The 19,297-nt window shown below is 34.2% G+C and overlaps 1 protein-coding gene across 7 annotated transcripts in view; it reads left to right on the forward strand.

The window, feature by feature from the left end:
• NAALADL2 (N-acetylated alpha-linked acidic dipeptidase like 2) overlaps positions 1-19,297 on the forward strand; it is a 1,531,400-nt gene that overhangs the window by 209,155 nt on the left and 1,302,948 nt on the right. The window contains exon 3 of one of the 7 annotated variants that reach the window (XM_060100046.1): positions 10,170-10,228. The exons of the other annotated variants lie outside the window; for them this stretch is intronic. The gene's annotated coding sequence lies outside the window, so the exon portion shown is untranslated. The remainder of the gene's footprint in view (positions 1-10,169; positions 10,229-19,297) is intronic. 7 annotated transcript variants of the gene reach the window in all.

A 19,297-nucleotide genomic window follows, 5' to 3' on the forward strand; every position in this document is an offset into this window, starting at 1 on the left:
ATTTTTGATGCTTCTGTTATCAGAAACTAACAATATTTTAATTTTTAACATTCTTATATAAATTTTATGATTGTTTCTGGGATCTTAATGAATTTTTATAACAAGTGATTCAAACTTTCCTTCAACAATGTAAATAAGAACCAAATTACTTTATATAAAACTTTATAAAAGTTCATCCAAATTTGCTTGGAAAATAGGATGATCCATTTAGTAGTAAATTTAGATTAGCATTGTGTTTAACACATAATAATAAAAATTAGAATAAAGTTTGCTAACATTTTACTTAGCACAGTTTGAAATTTCAGGAAACAGCTATCTATTTCAAGATCTTTTGAAATATTTTATATTTGTTAAAGATTTTACAACTGATGATACATTTCTGCATATACATATCTCATTCCCTCATAATAATAATACTAATTATATAAGTTTATAAATTTTTTAAAAGTTGGAGGAGAAATAAGAACTGCTCAAGGAGCCACAGATCATTTTAGAATTATTATATAAATTCTATTCTTCTAAGTTCAGTGTACATTTCATTCTATGACAATGATCTCCATTTTGAACATCAGGTATATCATCATTGGCATCATGTGGAGATTGGACTGCACTGATTCTATGTCATAAACCTACCATGTCAATTTCAGAATAATCAATAGTTTCCTGGATTGCAATCTCTAAAAGGCAGAATTATGATTGTCATATGTAACTTTGAGAGTGCCTAGTTATAGCTACTCAAACATTTTTGAGTACTGTATTTGCTTTTTCTGTCTACTAGCCTTTAAGTGGAATTATTTAAAATTAAGTAGTTTATTTGAAACACTGTTACATCTTTGTGTTCACATTGCTATTGTTTACCTAGGGACACTGTATTCTGCATCCTCTTCAGAAAGTCATTCTCTGTTGATAACATTTTCATATAGATTCTGAGGTAGTGAATATTTATAGATAGAATGATCTAGATAATATCCTCAGAATTCTATTCTATAAGTTTTTTGATTTAGTGGATGTAAGTTGAATACTCAAATCATTCCTTTTTAATGTCCATAATATTTATACAATAACCAAAACCAAAAACCCATAAAATATTGAAAAATTGGTGTTATTTTTTCATTTTGAAGGCATTTTGTTTTTATAAAACAAAACTAATCTGAAAAAATTTCAAGTGGTAAGAAAAATTTAGCAAAATTTGAAAAAAAATATTTAAACTTTGGAAACCAGTTTTTATCCTAAATAAATAATCAGAAATATACACAAGGATGCTTACATATTGTTCACTGAAATATAGTTATACTTGTAAAACATGTTATGTTGGAAAATGGCACAGAACTATACATACAGCTAATTGTAATTGTGGTTTACAGAAATACACACACACACACACACACACACAACCACACACACTTTATTCGAAATAGACTGGAAGACTATCCCCCACAGAGTTAGTATCTTTATCAGTGGAATGAAGGTTGGGTCATTTTATCATTTATACTTTTACACATTTTTCAAAGTTTCTATAATTAAAATGCACTTAACTATAGCATGACAGAATAAAAAATATTTAATGTGGTTAATTAAAAAATATTTACTGAGTACTACTAGATGCCCCTAAACATATATACAACTATAGGATATATTTTTGTAGTCTGAACAAATGGGGATCATATAATACTTTGGATATTTCTATAATTTTCTATCCAGTTCCCTTTGACGAGTATTTCACTTGTGAGACTACTTTCTTAAGAAAAGATTCAGTAATGGGATTTTCAGTCAAAGGCTAATATCAAGTTTATGTTTGAACATACTACAGAGTCTTCCACATAATTCTACCAACTGTGTATGATTATTCCATACATTTAATAATTCTGAGTTTTATAGAGTGTTTCATCTTTATCTGCCTGATGTGGGAGCAATAAATCCTATTTTCATCCCACTCTTTGGATACGGTATTGAGATTATACTATAATTAATTGACAAGAATTTTTATAATTATTTGTCTGCCTAATTTTCTATTAGTATGTTGGGGTTTAACCTATTGATTTACAAGAGTTCTTTGTGCATTAGACCCTTCTGTCAAGATTTTTCCTCTACTTATTTTCCACTTTTAATTTTTAAAAAATATTTATTTATTTATTTAGTTTTTATTGAAGTATAGATGCTTTACAATATTGTATTAGTTTCAGGTGTACAGCACAGCAATTCAGTTGTGTATATGTGTGTGTGTGTGTGTGTGTGTGTATATATATATATTCAGTATTATTAATATTGTTAGATTCTCTTCCCTTATAGGTTATTATAAAATATTGAGTATAGTTCCCTGTACTATACAGTAAGTCCTTGTTGGTTATCTATTTTACATTTAATAGTGTGTTTATGTTATTCCCAACCTCCTAATTTATCCCTCCCCACCCCCTTTCCCCTTTGGTAACCATAAGTTTGTTTTCTATGTCTATGAGCCTCTTTCTGCTTTAGAAGTAAGTTCATTTGTATCTCTTTTTTTAGATTCCACATATAAGTGATATCATATGATATTTATCTTTCTCTGTCTGGCTTACTTCACTTAGTGTGATAGTCTCCAGGTCCATCCATGTTGCTGCAAATGGCATTATTTCATTATTTTTTATGGCTGAGTAATATTCCATTTTATGCATATGTATGTGTGTGTGTGTGTGTGTGTGTGTGTATCTCCTGTATCCATTCCTCTGTTGATGGACATTTATGTTGCTTCCATATCCTGGCTATTGTAAATAGTGCTGCAGTGAACATTGGGGTGCATGTGTCTTTTCAAATTATGGTTTTCTCTGGGTATATGCCTAGGAGTGGGATTGCTGGGTCATATGGTAGTTCTATTTTTAGTTTTTTAAGGAACCTCCATACTGTTCTCCATAGTTGCTATACCAATTTACATTCCCACCAACAGTGTAGGAGGGTTCCCTTTTCTCCACACCCTCTCTAGCATTGGTTGTTTGTAGATTATTTGATGGCCATTCTGACCAGTGTGAGGTGATACCTCATTGTAGTTTTGATTTGCATTTCTCTAATGATTAGTGATGTTGAGTGTTTTTTCATGTGCCTCTTGGCCATCTGTATGTATGCTTTGGAGAAATGTCTATTTAGACCTTCTGCCTATTTTTTGATTAGGTTGTTTGTTTTTTAGCTGTTGAGTTGTATGAGTTGTTTGTATATTTTGGAGATTAAGCCCTTGTCTGTCACATCATTTGCAAATATTTTCTGCCATTACGTAGGTTGTCTTTTCAGTTTTTTTTTTTTTATGGTTCCCTTAGCTGTGCAAAATCTTTTAAGTTTAATTAGGTCAGATTTGTTTATTTTTGTTTTTATTTCCATTACTCTAGGAGAGGGATCCAAAAAGCTATTACTGCAATTTATGTCAACCACTTTTCATTTTAAAACCTTATTTATAGTAACCTTTTTCTATACAGCATTACCATTTTTTGAAAAGTTAAGTATATTGTGGTTAAATATATCATGGTAGTTAAATATTTTCATGGTTGTGAAACAGGTTTAGAGGGGCCTTTATCACCAAAGAGTACACAAAATATTTACTAACTTATTCTAGTATTTAAAGTTTTAATGATTGTAATGAATTTTTTGATCTTTCTGGAATGTATTTTGCTGAACTGAGTAGAGAAAGAAAGGAAAAGTGATACTTTTTTATTTTCCAGGGGACATTCAGATTTCTTAATACTAATTTTTGAATAATGGTCATATCCTAGGTGATTTGAAGCATAAATTTTATCATGTATAATTTCCCTATCTACTTGATAATTAAGATAAATCCAGATTGTTAAAATGTGAACGGTTAACAAAGGTGATTTATTGATTCCCAGAACTATTAATGTCCATCTTCTTTTACTCTCACTCTTTTATTCATGCAATGTCAAGTTATTAAAAGCCTGCTCAGTACTAGATGCTCATGGTTCGTGGTTGGTCTCTGACCTCAGAGATCTCAAAATTGAGGCCATGTTTACTTATGTGCAAAATAACTAGTATGAATATATCAGATAGATATGTGTATTGTGATAGAATATTGCAATAAAACCTTCATTCCTCAAGTATTTGAACATACAGGTCATACAGTATTAGAATTGAAAATGATCTGAAACATTATCTATGTCCAGTCCCTTATTATATATTTAGGAAAACTGTGACCCAAAGAAATTAAATGGCTAATCAAGGTCATATTTTGAGTTACTTGAAGAGGCTGATTTAAAATCTGGATTCCCAAATGGTCCTTGCATTTTGCTTTATCAAGATATTCTCACAGTATGAAAGAAGATTCATGGTGATAGAACTATTGTTTCCTCTTCTAACATTTTGTAGCACTATTACATTATGTCTGAAAGTTAACCATGTTTTATTGTGCATCATATAGAACTCTTGGTGCCCATTGCCCTCCGTTCTCATTCAATGATATCTCTTTAGGCCTACTGGTTCTCTTCACTGTTAGATTGATTCTTCTGCCTTCTACGTGCCATGGTCTTAGAACTTTTTTAGGGATATGTGTAGGGAGAGATGACTCATGTGTTCTTTTCTTTCTATGTGCATTTGTAAGATTTCTGATAGTTGATCTTAAAGTATCTGCATGGTTGGGGATGAAGAAAAAGACACAAAGACAGGATTACAAAACTATTGTTTTTATACTGTGTTAAATCCTTCTAAAAAAATTTTTTTTAAAAAAAACCTCAAAAGGTAAACATCTTTAGTCAATCACTTATAGCTGATGTACTACACACCATTATTCTTATCACAGAAATAAATGAACATACAGATGAGGCAATAATATTACTTAGAGACAGTTATGTTTATATTTAAAAGTTGGCCTTCTTTGCTGTGGAAAGAGAGATTGGAAACCTAGGAGAGTTATTTTGGAGGTCCTAAATGAGTCTGCAATTGATTAATTAGTGGAGTATGACCTTTAGTTACCATGCCCTTAAGATGAGGACCGAACAAATACTAAGAGCACTTTATCCTTGCAAGACAGCAACAGTGTTTCAGAATAGAGAAAAATAAATTGCTTGATCATTGGCTTAAGCATTTTCTTTGATTTTGGGGCTTATTCTATTTAATTCTCCTCAGTAATTCTTTAGGGGCATTATCAGAAGCACTGCTTTAATTTGCACACAATACGTGAAGAGTGTAAAAGTGAATTCTGTCATTATAATACTTTTGAACTTATAATTTTATATGGTAGTATATTTATAATATACTTTTAATAAAGGATACATATTAAAACCAATCATCTTTCAGGAAGACCTGTTCTCTCAGGTCCTAAATCTGACACCATATCTCTTTGTATTCAACAGGGCAGTTCTCTTCTGTAGGGACTGTCCCTCATCTCTACTGTGGGCTTGTGTTGATGGGCTTAGTGCTCCCTTCTTACCCATTTAAAAAAAAAAACTTTTATTTATTTATTATTTATTTTATTTGCATATTATTTTTGGCTGCGTTGGGCCTTCACTGCTGCTCACAGGCTTTCTCTAGTTGCAGATAGTGGGGGCTACTCTTCGTTGCAGTGCACGGGCTTCTTACTGCAATGTCTTCTCTCCTCATGGAGCATGAGCTCTAGGTGCGCAGGCTTCAGTTGTTGTAGAGCATGGGCTCAGTAGTTGTGGCTCACAGGCTCTAGAGTGCAGGCTCAGTAGTTGTGGTGCACAGGCTTAGTTGCTCCACAGCATGTGGGATCTTCCTGGACCAGGGCTTGAATGCATGTCCACTGCATTGGCAGGTGGATTCTTAACCACTGTGCCACCAGGGAAGCCCCATTTATTTATTTTTTGTACAACAGGTTCTTTTTAGTTATCTATTTTATACATATTAGTGTATATATGTCAATCCCAATCTCCCAATTCATCCCACCACTACCACCCTCTCTTGCCCCCCTTGGTGTCCATACCTTTGTTCTCTACATCTGTGTCTCTATATCTGCCTTGCAAAGTGGTTCATCTGTACCATTTTTCTAGATTCCACATATATGTGTTAATATACAATATTTGTTTTTCTCTTTCTGACTTACTTCACTCTGTATGACAGTCTCTATGTCCATCCACATCTCTACAAATCACCCAATTTCATTGCTTTTTATGGCTGAGTAATATTCTACTGTATATATGTACCACATCTTCTTTATTCATTCATCTGTCAGTGGGCATTTAGATTGCTTCCTTGACCTGGCTATTGTAAATAGTGCTGCAATTAACATTGAGGTGTCTTACCCAGTTATATATGCATATGTTACAGAGACTTTGTGAGTCCTATGCATGCAAAGCCAATCTTCAAATAAGCATGTAGTTCATCATAACTGGGCAAGAAAATGGGCAATTTTAACCTGGACCACAAAGTGACTGATTAACTCGGGAATTCTGAAGTTGAAAGGATAGTTATTAGCATAATGTTATGCATAAGGAATGTGGTGGATGTGACTCTAAAACTTTCAATATAATATGACATTTGAGGCGGCTTTTAAATATATTATGGTAGAGTGGTTGTTTTTTTTAATTAGCTTTTCCTGTAGTGTAAATGAAAGGTAATGTATTATATATGTAATTCTTACTTATTTAAAAACCAAACTACGTATTTCTGAAACACAAATGTTATTGTAATTTTTCATTTTGTTGGCTAAAATAAAACATTATTTAAAACACCATTAAAGTATGACTTTCATTATTAATCACTTAGCAAGTTGCTCTGACGTCATTACTTAGATACTTAGTAGGTGTTTTGTGTTTTTTAAGGTTACAAAGGATTGCTCTTTAACTGGAGTACACAAGAGCTCTTTGGTTCTCTTTTTTTTTTTTTTTGGAGAAAACCTGAGCCATATATTTTTACCATCACTCATATCATCTTAAAATAAATTTTAGAAAAATTTAAGTTTTAAATTTCTAATTCATTTAAAAGCTAATATAATTTCTGCATAAGCCTGTGAAACATTTATGCTTAAAAATATATCCTCACTTTTCCTGATATTTTCCATTTTCAAAAGGATAGGAATGGAAGAAAATATTTAAGCATTTGGATCATGATTCATTGTTCCTTTTTCAGCCTGTATCCCTCTTTGATATTCTCAGCCACTGCCATTAACAAGATTTTGACTTATTTCAAAGTTAATGTTAAAGAAACAAGTCAGTTGGAGGAGAGGGGGTTGGACAGAAATAATTATTGACTACAGTAGCCCTGTGTTTACTAAAGAATTTGTTAAACAGAAACTATTGGAGGTTATAGCTTATCTTCAGGATGTTCTTACATGTTTTATAATCAGGTCCCTTGGATTTCAGGTGGGATCTGCCAGCTCATAAAACTAAATGATTCTTCCTAATAGAACTTTTTTGGGTCCAGTTACATAATTTTTAGTTTCCCTGGGTAAAGAATTGATTCATTTTGCTTTCTTTCACTTTCAGAAGGGTTGGGTTTATTTTTGGTTCTGCTTTACACTCACCACTCCAGAAGAGCTCACAATGGCATGGTATTCTTCTGTGTGACTAATAATTTCTAGAAAGTAACTATTCTCACTTCCCATAGATTCATTCCCCACACATTCTTTTTTTTTTTTTTTTTTTTTTTTGCAGTATGCGAGCCTCTCACTGTTGTGACCTCTCCTGTTGTGGAGCACAGGCTCTGGATGCACAGGCTCAGCAGCCATGGCTCATGGGTCCAGCCGCTCCACGGCATGTGGGATCCTCCTGGACCGGGGCACGAACCTGCGTCCCCCGCATCGGCAGGCGGACTCTCAACCACTGCACCACCAGGGAAGCCCCCTCACATATTCTTAACATCCTTTTTTGGTCAGATTCTTTCTGTTTCTTTTGGTTACGTATTCTTTACTATATTAGTAGTATTTATAGACAAAAGAATAAACAAAATGGTTCAGGCAAACTCTCTTTCTAAAAAGTTACTTAACTCTGTTAAACTTTAAAATTCCAGTCTTGCAATCCCTACCATAACTGTCACTCTAGTCCAGGTGAGTGGTGAGAAGAAAACGGTCAGTAGGAAAAGTAGGAGCAGCTGGATATTGATTCTTTTTTTTTCAATTTTTCTTTTATTAAAGTATAGTTGATTTACAATGCTGTGCCAATCTCTGCTGTACAGCAAAGTGACTCAGTTGTACACATATACACATTCTTTTTTTATATTCTTTTCCATTATGGCTTATCACAGGATATTGAATATAGTTCCCTGTGCTATACATTAGGACCTTGTTGTTTATCCATTCTAAATGTAATAGTTTGCAACTATCAACCCAAAACTCCCAGTCCATCCCCCTCCCTTGCTCCCTCCCCTTTGGCACCCACAAGTCTGTTCTCTATGTCTATAAGTCTGTTTCTGTTTTGTAGTTAGGTTCATTTGTGCCATATTTTAGATTCCACACATAAGTGATATCATATGGTGTTTGTCATTCTCTTTCTGACTTACTTCACTTAGTATGATAATCTCTAGTTGCATCCATGTTTCTGTAAATGGCATTATTTTGTTCTTTTTATGGCTGAGTAGTATTCCATTGTATACATGTACCACATCTTCTTTATCCATTCATCTGTCAGTGGACATTTAGAGTGCTTCCATGTTTTGGCTATTGTTTATAGTGCTTCTGTGAACATAGGGATGCATATGTCTTCTTGAATCATAGTTTTGTCCAGGTATATTCCCAGGAGTGGAATTGCTGGCTCATATGGTAATTCTATTTTTAGTGTTCTGAGGAACCTCCATACTGTTCTCCATAGTGGCTGCACCAATTTACATTCCTACCAACAGTGTAGGAGGGTTTCCTTTTCTCCACACCCTCTCCAGCATTTGTTATTTATAGACTCTTTAATGATGGCCATTCTGACCGGTGTGTGGTGGTACCTCATTGTAGTATTGATTTGCATTTCTCTAATAATTAGTGATGTTGAGCATCTTTTCATGTGCCTGTTGGCCATCGGTGTCTTCTTTGGAGAAATGTCTGTTAAGGCCTTCTGCCCATTTTTCGATTGGGTTTTTTATTTTGTTGTTGTTGAGTTGTATGAGCTGTTTGTATATTTTGGAGATTAAGCTCTTATCTGTCACATCATTTGAAAATACTTTGTCCCATTCCATAAATTGTCTTTTCTTTTTTTTTTATGGTTTCCTTTGCTGTGCAAAAGCTTGTAAATTTGATTAGGTACTGTTTATTTATTTTTGTTTTTATTTCTATTGCCATGGGAGACATTCTTTCATCCATTCTTTATGGCTAAGATATTTTCTTTGAAGTAGTTACCTTCCTAATTTAATTATCTCCCTCTATTCTGGCAATAGCAAAATATATTCTTTTCATCAAGTTCCTCAAATGTGGACCAATCTTTGCTTGTGGCTCTGATTGTTGTTTGAGAGCATGGGGGAAAAGAAAGAATACAAGTGAATATATGTGGTGTGTGTAATGGGAAATTGAATTACTTGATTTTATTTTCAAAATGGGCTAGAGAAAGGTAGATGAAAAAATATAGTAAACAAGTCTTAAATATATATTGCAGTAAGAATGTATGCACTATTATGTATGTATCATATGGGGTATAAAGATTTCAAATATCTATAGTTTTTCACTACTTTTTCTTTTCAAGTAAAGTCCTTACATAAGCTTAAATTTTGTGTATAATTCATTTTCTTGTCTCAGCAAATATTTCATGACATTCAGGTTACTGGTTATGAGGGAAAACTGGCTGTGACATCTGTCAACACATTGATTTCCAGGGTTGATACAGATGGTCTGAGCTGATCCTTGTTCTCCCTCAAACCCCATTTGCGTCCCTTCCAAAACTACCTGCTCATCCACGTGAATGACCTTTTCAGGGAGGACCAGTCAAAAAAAAAAAAATGAGGACCAGTCATGAAGGGTATTTAAAAGGTATATTTCCTTGCTATAATTTCTTGACCTGTTCATCATTTATTCAAAGATCTGTAAGTCCATAGAACAAATAGACAGACTTTGGTTGGGATGTTCTCTTTTCTAGAAGCAGTATAGTGAATAGAGAGGACTGAACTTGAGAGTCTGTAAACCTGCCTGAGTAGTTACTTGCTTTATGACTTCAGTTAGTCACTTTTATATATCTTTTCAGTCTTAGTTTTTTCAACAGAATGTGTTAATATCTCAAAGGGTTGTTCATAAAGACTAAACACCTTCATTAAATTAATATTTTTAGTACCAACGATGGGCCAGCCACTATCATAGACATTGGGACTACAACACTGAAGAAAACAGGTATGAAGAAATCATAAACAAATAATTACAATATCTGTGCCCTCGTGGTGATTACATTCACATTTGGAGAGGTAGGCAATAAATAAATACATTTGTAGAATATATACTATATCTGTTAGTGACAAATGCTATGGGAAAAAATAAAATAAAGGAAGGAAAGACAACAGAGAGTACAGGGAAAGGAAGGATTGCAATTTTAAGGAAGGTGGTAAGGGAAAGCTTCATTGAGATAATTTTAAGCAATTAAGGAGGTGGGGGAGAGCCACTAGTTATCAGGGGAAGAACTATCACATTAAATGTGATAATTTATGTAAAAAATCTTAGCATGGTTGCTGGCTCAAAGTACAGTAGTGTTTAATGAGTATTTGCAAGTATTATTGTTATAAATAAATTAACCTTGGTTTTAAGAAAAGATTTTTGATGTGCAGTTTGGAGTTTCACTCTGATCATAGAAATAGCATGTGACTGTGTTGATAGTGCCAGTATTTGCTTGCTTCTCTTTTTGTTATGTTAAAACATAATCCAAAGATAAGTCATAGTCTCAAAATTGTGTTGCAGAAAGACAATTTAATTGTTTCAGATACATTTGCTTTTTCCCAAAATTGAAAAAAATAATCCTTAACATATTGGAATAGAAACCATTGTTTAGAAATTGATGCAGAAACTGATAAAGCTGTTTTTCATTTGTTTCTTTGTCTGTTTGTTTTTTACTAGAAGAGTCTTTTAAAATACTTAAAGCTTGTTTTTAGCTTATTATAGAAAGAAAGCTAAAAGTAGATGAGCCTGAAACATTGACTTTTATCCATCTTGAATTTCATGGAGCACCCAGAATGATGGATCTTTCCCTTCAAATGTTTATCCATCACTTCCAGACAAGTAGTGTATGAGGCAATAAATAACAGACAGCTAGAACAGGAGAAAACAGTTTTTTAATGCCTTGTGCTTAAACTGTCGTTCTGACAGGAAGTAATAACTGAATGCTGCATTATTTAAGGCAAGGTAATAGACTACTTCCTTTTAGAGGCAAATTACTTTAGGATCAGCTGACTTTCCCTCAAAAGCCAGAGTTTCCTCAGTGAAAGACTAGAGATGGAAGTTTGATGTGAGGTGATCGGCTACTGAATCCTAATGTTATACACAGCAGAATAGTATTTCCTTTGAGACTGTGGTCATCATTCATCATTAAATGAAGAGTTTTGCCAAGTGCATGCTTTTCCATATGGTAGGCAGTGGGATGCATTATGAAAGCAGAGGGTTGGAGCTAGAATAATCTGTGTTTGACTCTACTACCTACTAGTATGATTCTGGGTAAATTACCCAATGTCCTGGTATTCGGTTTCCCTGCCTGGAAAATGCACGTAGTCATACTAACTTAATTGAGTTACTGAGAGGATTAAGTTAAATGATGTGTGTAATGATCTGGACCTTATATTTTGGTGTCAACAAGGGAATATTTACTACTTACAGATGATTTGAAGATCTCTTAAGTTACATGATAAATATATAGGTGTTTAGCTGTTGAGTTTTAATAATAGGTGTTGCAATTTCTATATGTATTATAGGAGGCACCCAGGAGATATTAGTGTTCTTTCCTGTTCCCTCTCTCCCTTTGAATTTTTTTAAATCATAAATAATTTATGATCCCGTAAGATCATGTTCTACTTGAAGGTTATATATTAAGCCTTCACCTACACAAATCTTGTGTGTCAGAATTCTGTCCAGTTTTAAAATACCATCTGATAAACATAAGAGCAGAGTTGCAGAGTTGTGTACTATTATGCACAGTAATAGTGTTGGTTGATGGAGTTTGGGCCTGAGAGCCAGTTTTTTAAAATACAGCTTCTACTCAGTTGAATAATTATACTTTGATGTATGAAAAGTCCATTATTGAATATGTTCTACTTTCATATGTACTTATTTGTAACATTATTCATGATTTACTTGCTTTTGGATGGTAGTCATGATGGTTTCCACATTGTAACTGCAAAAATCCTCTTTTTCAAAGTGCTTATTACTTTGATCTATAAAATAATAAGCCAAGTTGGAACAATAAATAGAAAATAAAATTAGTTGTGTTTTCACTTTTTAATTTCTTTATTATGGATAGATATAGTTTTAATAGGTAATTGAATCTTGTTTTTTCTACTTTTTACTCCTTATTAAAATAATTTTACCATTTTTCTTGATACGTTGTGAACATATATTTAACAGTATTTATAATAGTGTTTCAAATTGTTACAAGATCACACAATGTTATTTTCTATATTTATTTGGGATTTTAATCACTTTTCAAGTTTTTAATTATCAGAATTTTATAAAATTAAACTGTATTTTATTTCCTCTGTTAGTACTATTTTGATATTTTAAACAATATTGACAAGAATTTGACCTTGTTGCGTATTGTTTTATCATACACATTTCTCAAGAATTATTAATCTTTATTTATTTATTTATTTATTTATTTATTTTGGAGGTACACGGGCCTCTCACTGCTGTGGCCTCTCCCGTTGCGGAGCACAGGCTCCGGACACGCAGGCTCAGCGGCCATGGCTCACAGGCCCAGCCGCTCTGCGGCATGTGGGATCTTCCCGGACCAGGGCACGAACCCGCATCCCCTGCTTCGGCAGGTGGACTCTCAACCACTGCACCACCAGGGAAGCCCTCATTAATCTTTTGAACATGTAAATATCTGAAAATTTCTATATTAATTCTTTTGTGTATAATGGTCTTCTAAGTCCAGTGCATGTTTTTTTTTCACGGCAATACATTTTGAAGACCAACTGTAAAATCATTGGTATCATGTGGAGATTGGACTGCAGTAATCCTATATCACAAACCTAAACAGTTAATTTTGGAATAATTAATAATTACCTGGATTGCGACTTCTAAAATGCAAGATAATATTTGCTTCTTTTCTGTAGCTTTGAAAGTGCCTCGTTAGTAGTTATTCAAACATCTTTAACACTATCTACTTACTTATTTTTATAAGTTATTAACCATTAAGTAGAGTTATTTAAATTAAGTAGGTTATTTGAAATTAAGCAGTTTATTTAAAACACTGTTACATTTTAATGTTCACGTTACTATTTACCAAGGGACATTATACTTTGCCATCTCTTTAGGAAGACTTTACCTGGTGATAACATTTTCATATGATAGCTGAAAGAGTGGATATTCAAAGACACAATGATCTAAATAATTCTATTGCCATAAATTTCTGTGACTTCATATTTCATATCATTCCTTTTTACTGTCCATAATATAAATACCAGGATCAAAAAACAACCAGCATAATATTGAAATGCAAATGTTATTTTTTTTCATGTTGAAGGCATTTTGTTTTTATGAAAAAAAAATTATCTGAAAGAAATACCCAAATTGTAGGAAAAAAGAAAACACTATGAAAATTAGTTTCTCTTAGACTAAATAATCAGAAAGGTACACAAATATAACATTCATTGAAGAATATGTTTGTAAACAGTTCCCAAGGATAGAGAATAGTTTAATAATTTACAGCATATTCACATATGAACCTTAAACAATTTTGAAGAATATTTTATGAGATTAGTTTATGACAGGGGAACTGTTCCCAATTTAATGCTTTGTTAAAAATACAAAACTATACACTCACTTTGATCTCAACTTTGATTTATAGAAATATATGCATGTACATATGTATATACATATACATGTGTTTATTTCAGGACTTAATAAAGTTGAGCATTGTTTGATTTCCTCTGCTAATGCTATTTTTATTTTTTCAGATCATGTTCGCAAATAATATGGCCTTGTTGCAACTTATATACATTTCCAAATATCAGTAATCTTTTGAACATGTAAATGTTTCATCTTGGTGATTCTCTTATGAGTAGTGTGTCAGAAACAATCAAAATGGGTAGTTTTATTTCTTTACTTAAGGTAAAGAAATAAGTATCGATGAAGTATATATTAATGTACTAAGTTGTGTTTTCAAATGATATCATAGTAACAGCATGATAATTGAATTTCACACCTTCCAACAGGCTGCCTTTTATTGCTATGAACATGAAATCTAAATAAGAATGTTTGCTCTGGCTTTGCTTATTAAATTATACAATCTAAGCTTATTTCATGATTTCAGTCACAATGGCAAAATTTTAGGACCTTTCTACATTCCCTTCATTCAGTAGGTAGTTATGGAATGCCCAGTTTATATCATGCTCTTTGATAGGCCATGGAGATAATAAAAAGAATAAGAAATGTTTTTTGTTGTTGTTGTTGTTAAGAAAGAATTTAGTAAAGAGCAATTTTATAATATAGTGCTTCATTGTTAATATATTAGAAGTACATATAAGGAACCATGGGACAAAGGACCCTAACTCTGGGTGGGGTTGTCAAGGAAGGCTGAAAAGTGTAGTGCATCTCCATCGAGGATGGAAATAGGAGTCAAAGATGAAAGAAGAAGGTAAAGGGCATTTCTGCACAGAAAACAACAACCGAAATGTAACCATGGCACTAGGCGAAATTACAGAAAGAAGATCAGTCTTTTAAAAAAGCTGATAGGGGCTTCCCTGGTGCCGCAAGTGGTTGGGAGTCCACCTGTGGATGCAGGGGACGTGGGTTCGTGCCCCAGTCTGGGGAAATCCCACATGCCACGGAGCGGCTGGGCCCGTGAGCCATGGCTGCTGAGCCTGCGCCTATGGAGCCTGTGCTCCACAATGGGAGAGGCTACAGCAGTGAGAGGCCCGCATATCACAAAAAAAATAAATAAATAAAAACAAGCCAATAATATTATGTTAACAGTATGAGCATAATCAATTAAGGAGACTGTGTGAGAATATCAAATTATAGACATAATAAAGGTAACTATAAAAATATGCTTTTGCACATTAACACATATTCAGAAATATTGGTGAAGGAATTTGTTCCACATGAATGAATTTTCTAATGAATGTTTAGGGACAAGTTAATTTATTCATTCTTGATAAAAATATATTTCAGTACTTTTTTCTTCATTAAACAAACATGATTTTTCCTCCTTTGTCCATTTTACTTCTTCTGGAGGTTGGTATAATTATCAAATATCTGTTTTTTCCCTCTGCAATAATACAGTCATATGTTTTCCTGTAATATTTAGATATATGGCAATATTTATCCTTTCTTTAATGGCATCAGATTGCTCTAATTTTTGCAGTTCTTAGGATTGCTCTTTTTGCTTTTTCTTATCTCCCTCCTGATAAGGAGCCCTGTACCTATTTCCAATAGTTCTTCAATCACCTAACACTTTGACTTAATCAAATGTGGAATTTTTGACAGCTCTTTTGGCTAGTTAAAAAATTTTGTCACTTATTTTCTGGTTTGCTTAATTAAAGTTATGGGGCAGCATAGTATACACTAATTCTAGATAGTCTTAATTTTTAAACTTTATTCACATGCATAGTATAATAAATTTATATATTATTGGGTTCTCTCATATTATGGAACTTTCCATAGCATGCAGTAAAAAGGGAAATTAAACTAGGATGCAGAGGTGTACATGTTTCCCCTAAAATAATTTTGAAAAATTATGTACCTTCTTGTATATTTTAAAATTCACATCTCAACTTTCCATCATAAATTTTACTGGTGCAAAGGATGTAATTTCTTATTACTATTGTAATTAATTATATCCAGTGGGTTCTAAATTCATTATAATTGGACACTTACCATCATCTATATGAAAATAATTGAGCAAGTTCTTTATTAATTAGAAAATTCACATTATTTCTTTTTCATCTTAAACTTAGGTAACTGGTGTTTAGAAGTCCTGAAATACACGTACTTAATTTCCCTCCGTACCTCTTAGACTGTCCTTTTGTAGCCTCTTCTCAAGGTTGGCTTGTTACTTGTAACTAAAAATGTGTCAGTGGGAGGAGAGATTGGTATACAATGATGATTATGATTAATCATAATCATAATCATGAGTCAGCCTAGAAATGTCAAATGTCAAAATGTCAAAGGCCCTGGAGCATTTCTCAATCATGGGTCCCCATCAGGATCGCCTGAGCAAAACCTTGGCTTCCAAACCCCATTTTTAGTCCCTGTGCTTATCTGCCTCTCATGTAGACAACTGTGCCCTGCATGGTACCCAGTCAGAAAAGGGAGAGTTGGTTCCTCTTTAGCACTGCTTCAGAGGAGGGGTTCATGGGGTCTCCAATCCTCAAAGGCTATGTAGTCCCAGGGAGTCCTGGTAGAATGTGTCTGAGGAGCTTATTACCTGCTGTCTATGATATCTCTTAATAGGCAAAGCCCCTAAGATTATTTTTTATAAAGCCCTGATCAGTACACCCACCCAGAGGAGCCTTGTAGGATGGGCTTCTCATCTCCCCTCCCCACTTAGCCTTGTCAGTGGGGACCAGACAGTCAAGCCAAGCCAGTAGGGGTCCTAGGGCTCCATTTAGTACCAAGTTCCCAAGAAAGGCCTGGAAAGAGTCAACCTAGCCAGGGTTTCTGGCCTTCGGCATATCTCTTGCCTTTAGTTTTCCTGATGTCAGAGCCAGGCCTCTGGGATTGTATGTGCTGGACTTTGCATGTGGCCCTGAGGCATAGGAGGGCCTGGCACTGGGCTGCTAGCGGGAGACTAACGACCTGAGGTAATTCAGTGTATAGAGAAAGACATTCAGCTGTTGAGAACTTGGGCTCTGGGTTTGAATTCTGAAAAAAATCACCTAAGGAGGAGCTATTAAAAAAATGCATGCTGATGCATACCACATCCAGCCCATAATCTAGACTCCCTAAGTCAGGCTCAGCTGCAGTGTGTACTACAAGCTCCTTGTGTTTCCTCCTCCTCTTCCCTGGATTAAGAACCATTTTCAGATTGCTTGAAACAAGCAATCTAGGCTTGTTTCAATAAAAGACATTTATATTGTGTGACTCCAGAATAACCCTATCATTTCATTGTCTTGAAAATATATTTTTCAGAAGGGAAAGTGTTAATTGATGATGCAGTTCACTCATTCAATATTTATGCAGTGATTCTTGTAATGCCAGACACTGTTTTCAGTCCACGGTGTAGATTCTCTGCTTTCATAGAAATTATATTCTAGTATCAATGGGATAGCTGTGTAGATATTGTTAAAGAACAGTACACAAGTAAGCAAATAGTTAATTAAGATAATCATAGAAGCTGACATAATTTCAAGAAGGGAAAAGAGGGAATGACCAAAAAGTGCTGACTTTGGAATATTAGAAATTTGTTATTTAATGATTTTGTTTCCTTGCTGTGGACTGCTTTTGGAGACACTGTTATGGAGCATGCATAATCAAAATAAAAAGGCAATTCCAAGTGCTTCGTATCTAAAGGTTGCAATATCATATTGCTATTTAGATACAAGAGATGCAACAGTGCTATTTAGATACAATCATTAGGGCCTCACATGAGGCCTAATGATTGTAGACCTTGAACCTAACAGCAGTTAAAGCAAGTGGAATATATAATAAAGAATACATGGAGAGAAGACAGGAACAGGGTTGGAAAGATGCTATATTTCTTTTATTCTGTAACAGACAGCAGAGACTTCCTTTAGCTCTGTTTATGAAAATGTATTAAATTTATGGTTACCACTATATTAATTCATGATACAGTTCTATTTTGTTCTATTTCAAATTTGTTCTATTTTTAACCAGAGATCCACTTAAAATGATCTTAATAAGAGTGACTTCTTAGATAGTAAATAATTTTCTAATATCATTCATTAATTGACTAAAAATTACTGATACGATATTGGTATGAATGCAAAGATAAATGATACAAGATTTCTGCTTTCAGTGAGTATAAACTCACTCAAATCATACTGATAAAATCTGGCAAAGGATATTCAATCTGTATTCAGACTTCTTTGGTGGATGGAAGAATGTGCTTAAGTGGCTCAAAAGGGGCATAAATAAAATGCAATGAGAATTTAAAGATGAGGAGCTCAGTTCCAGTTGGAAGGGCCATGGAAATCACCACAACAGGGGAGAGAGTGAGGAGATCCTTCGAAGGAAGGTCACGTTACTAGGTAGAAAAAGCAGTGAAGGATGTAACGATGTCCAGGTAGAAAATACAGGGTGAATGTATGTATGCAGTTGGGAAGGTATAAGTCTGTGTAAGAAGAAAGGTAAACGAGTCCACAATGACTGCAGCTCAAGAAAAATAATACAAATGATTTTAGGGAAGGTTAGTTGATACTATACAAGACCTCAGGAATATCCCCCGAGTGGATCCTGTATATAATGATTTTTCTGTCTTATGGGATGCAGCTAGAATTTTTAAAACTATGACTATTATCTGTTGTTTTTAAGCAAGATTGGCTGAGATATTTGTGCTTATTCTCAAATATAAGCTGCACCTCTGCAAAAAGACAATGGAACAAATGGCACCTGTAAATTCTCTCTTGAAGTACTTCTTGGTTTAAAATTTATGCTTGCTTGAAAAATTACGTTCATAGATTACATTTTGAAAAGAGATGACAGGAGACCTGAGATAAGAGTTGTGACTGGATGTCCTGATGGGACCACTTTCTTTGCCATCAGGAAAGGTAATGGAAGGATGAGAATGCCTTCTTTTGCACCCTGCCATGCTCACAGAGGCTGGATTATCAAGCAGGAGCAGCCCTTGGTCATTCCCTGATTGAAAAGGGAGCAGCTCCAGCTCTAGGGCCAAGTTCACACAGATAAAGAACCCCGACGCCAGGCAGCAGGTTAGGAAGGATGCAGGGGCAATCTGGGCTTAACTGAGTGCCACACCAAGAAAGGAATACATGGAGAGTAGAACCCATTTCAGTCTCTTGTGTCTTGTAATTTTGACTCTGTGGTGATAAACAACTGAAACAGTGTGGCTAAAGCAGTCCCTAAAATATTTGGGGTCATAGTCTAGTGACCTTAATGCTGCACTAGGGAGTTTGGGCTTTGCATTAACACGCAAAAGGCCTGAAGAATTGGCAATTTTTGTTCGCATTGCTTAAGTTACAAGAATGACTTGCTCAGAGTTGTGTGTGAAGAAAATTTATTTGATGCTTATGTGAAAAATGGGTTCAGAGGAGAAGAAGCTTCAGAGTTTATGCCCATGTA

This window comes from Mesoplodon densirostris, chromosome 5 (assembly GCF_025265405.1).
Source record: "Mesoplodon densirostris isolate mMesDen1 chromosome 5, mMesDen1 primary haplotype, whole genome shotgun sequence".
In the NCBI taxonomy this organism is placed as follows: Eukaryota; Metazoa; Chordata; class Mammalia; order Artiodactyla; family Ziphiidae; genus Mesoplodon; species Mesoplodon densirostris.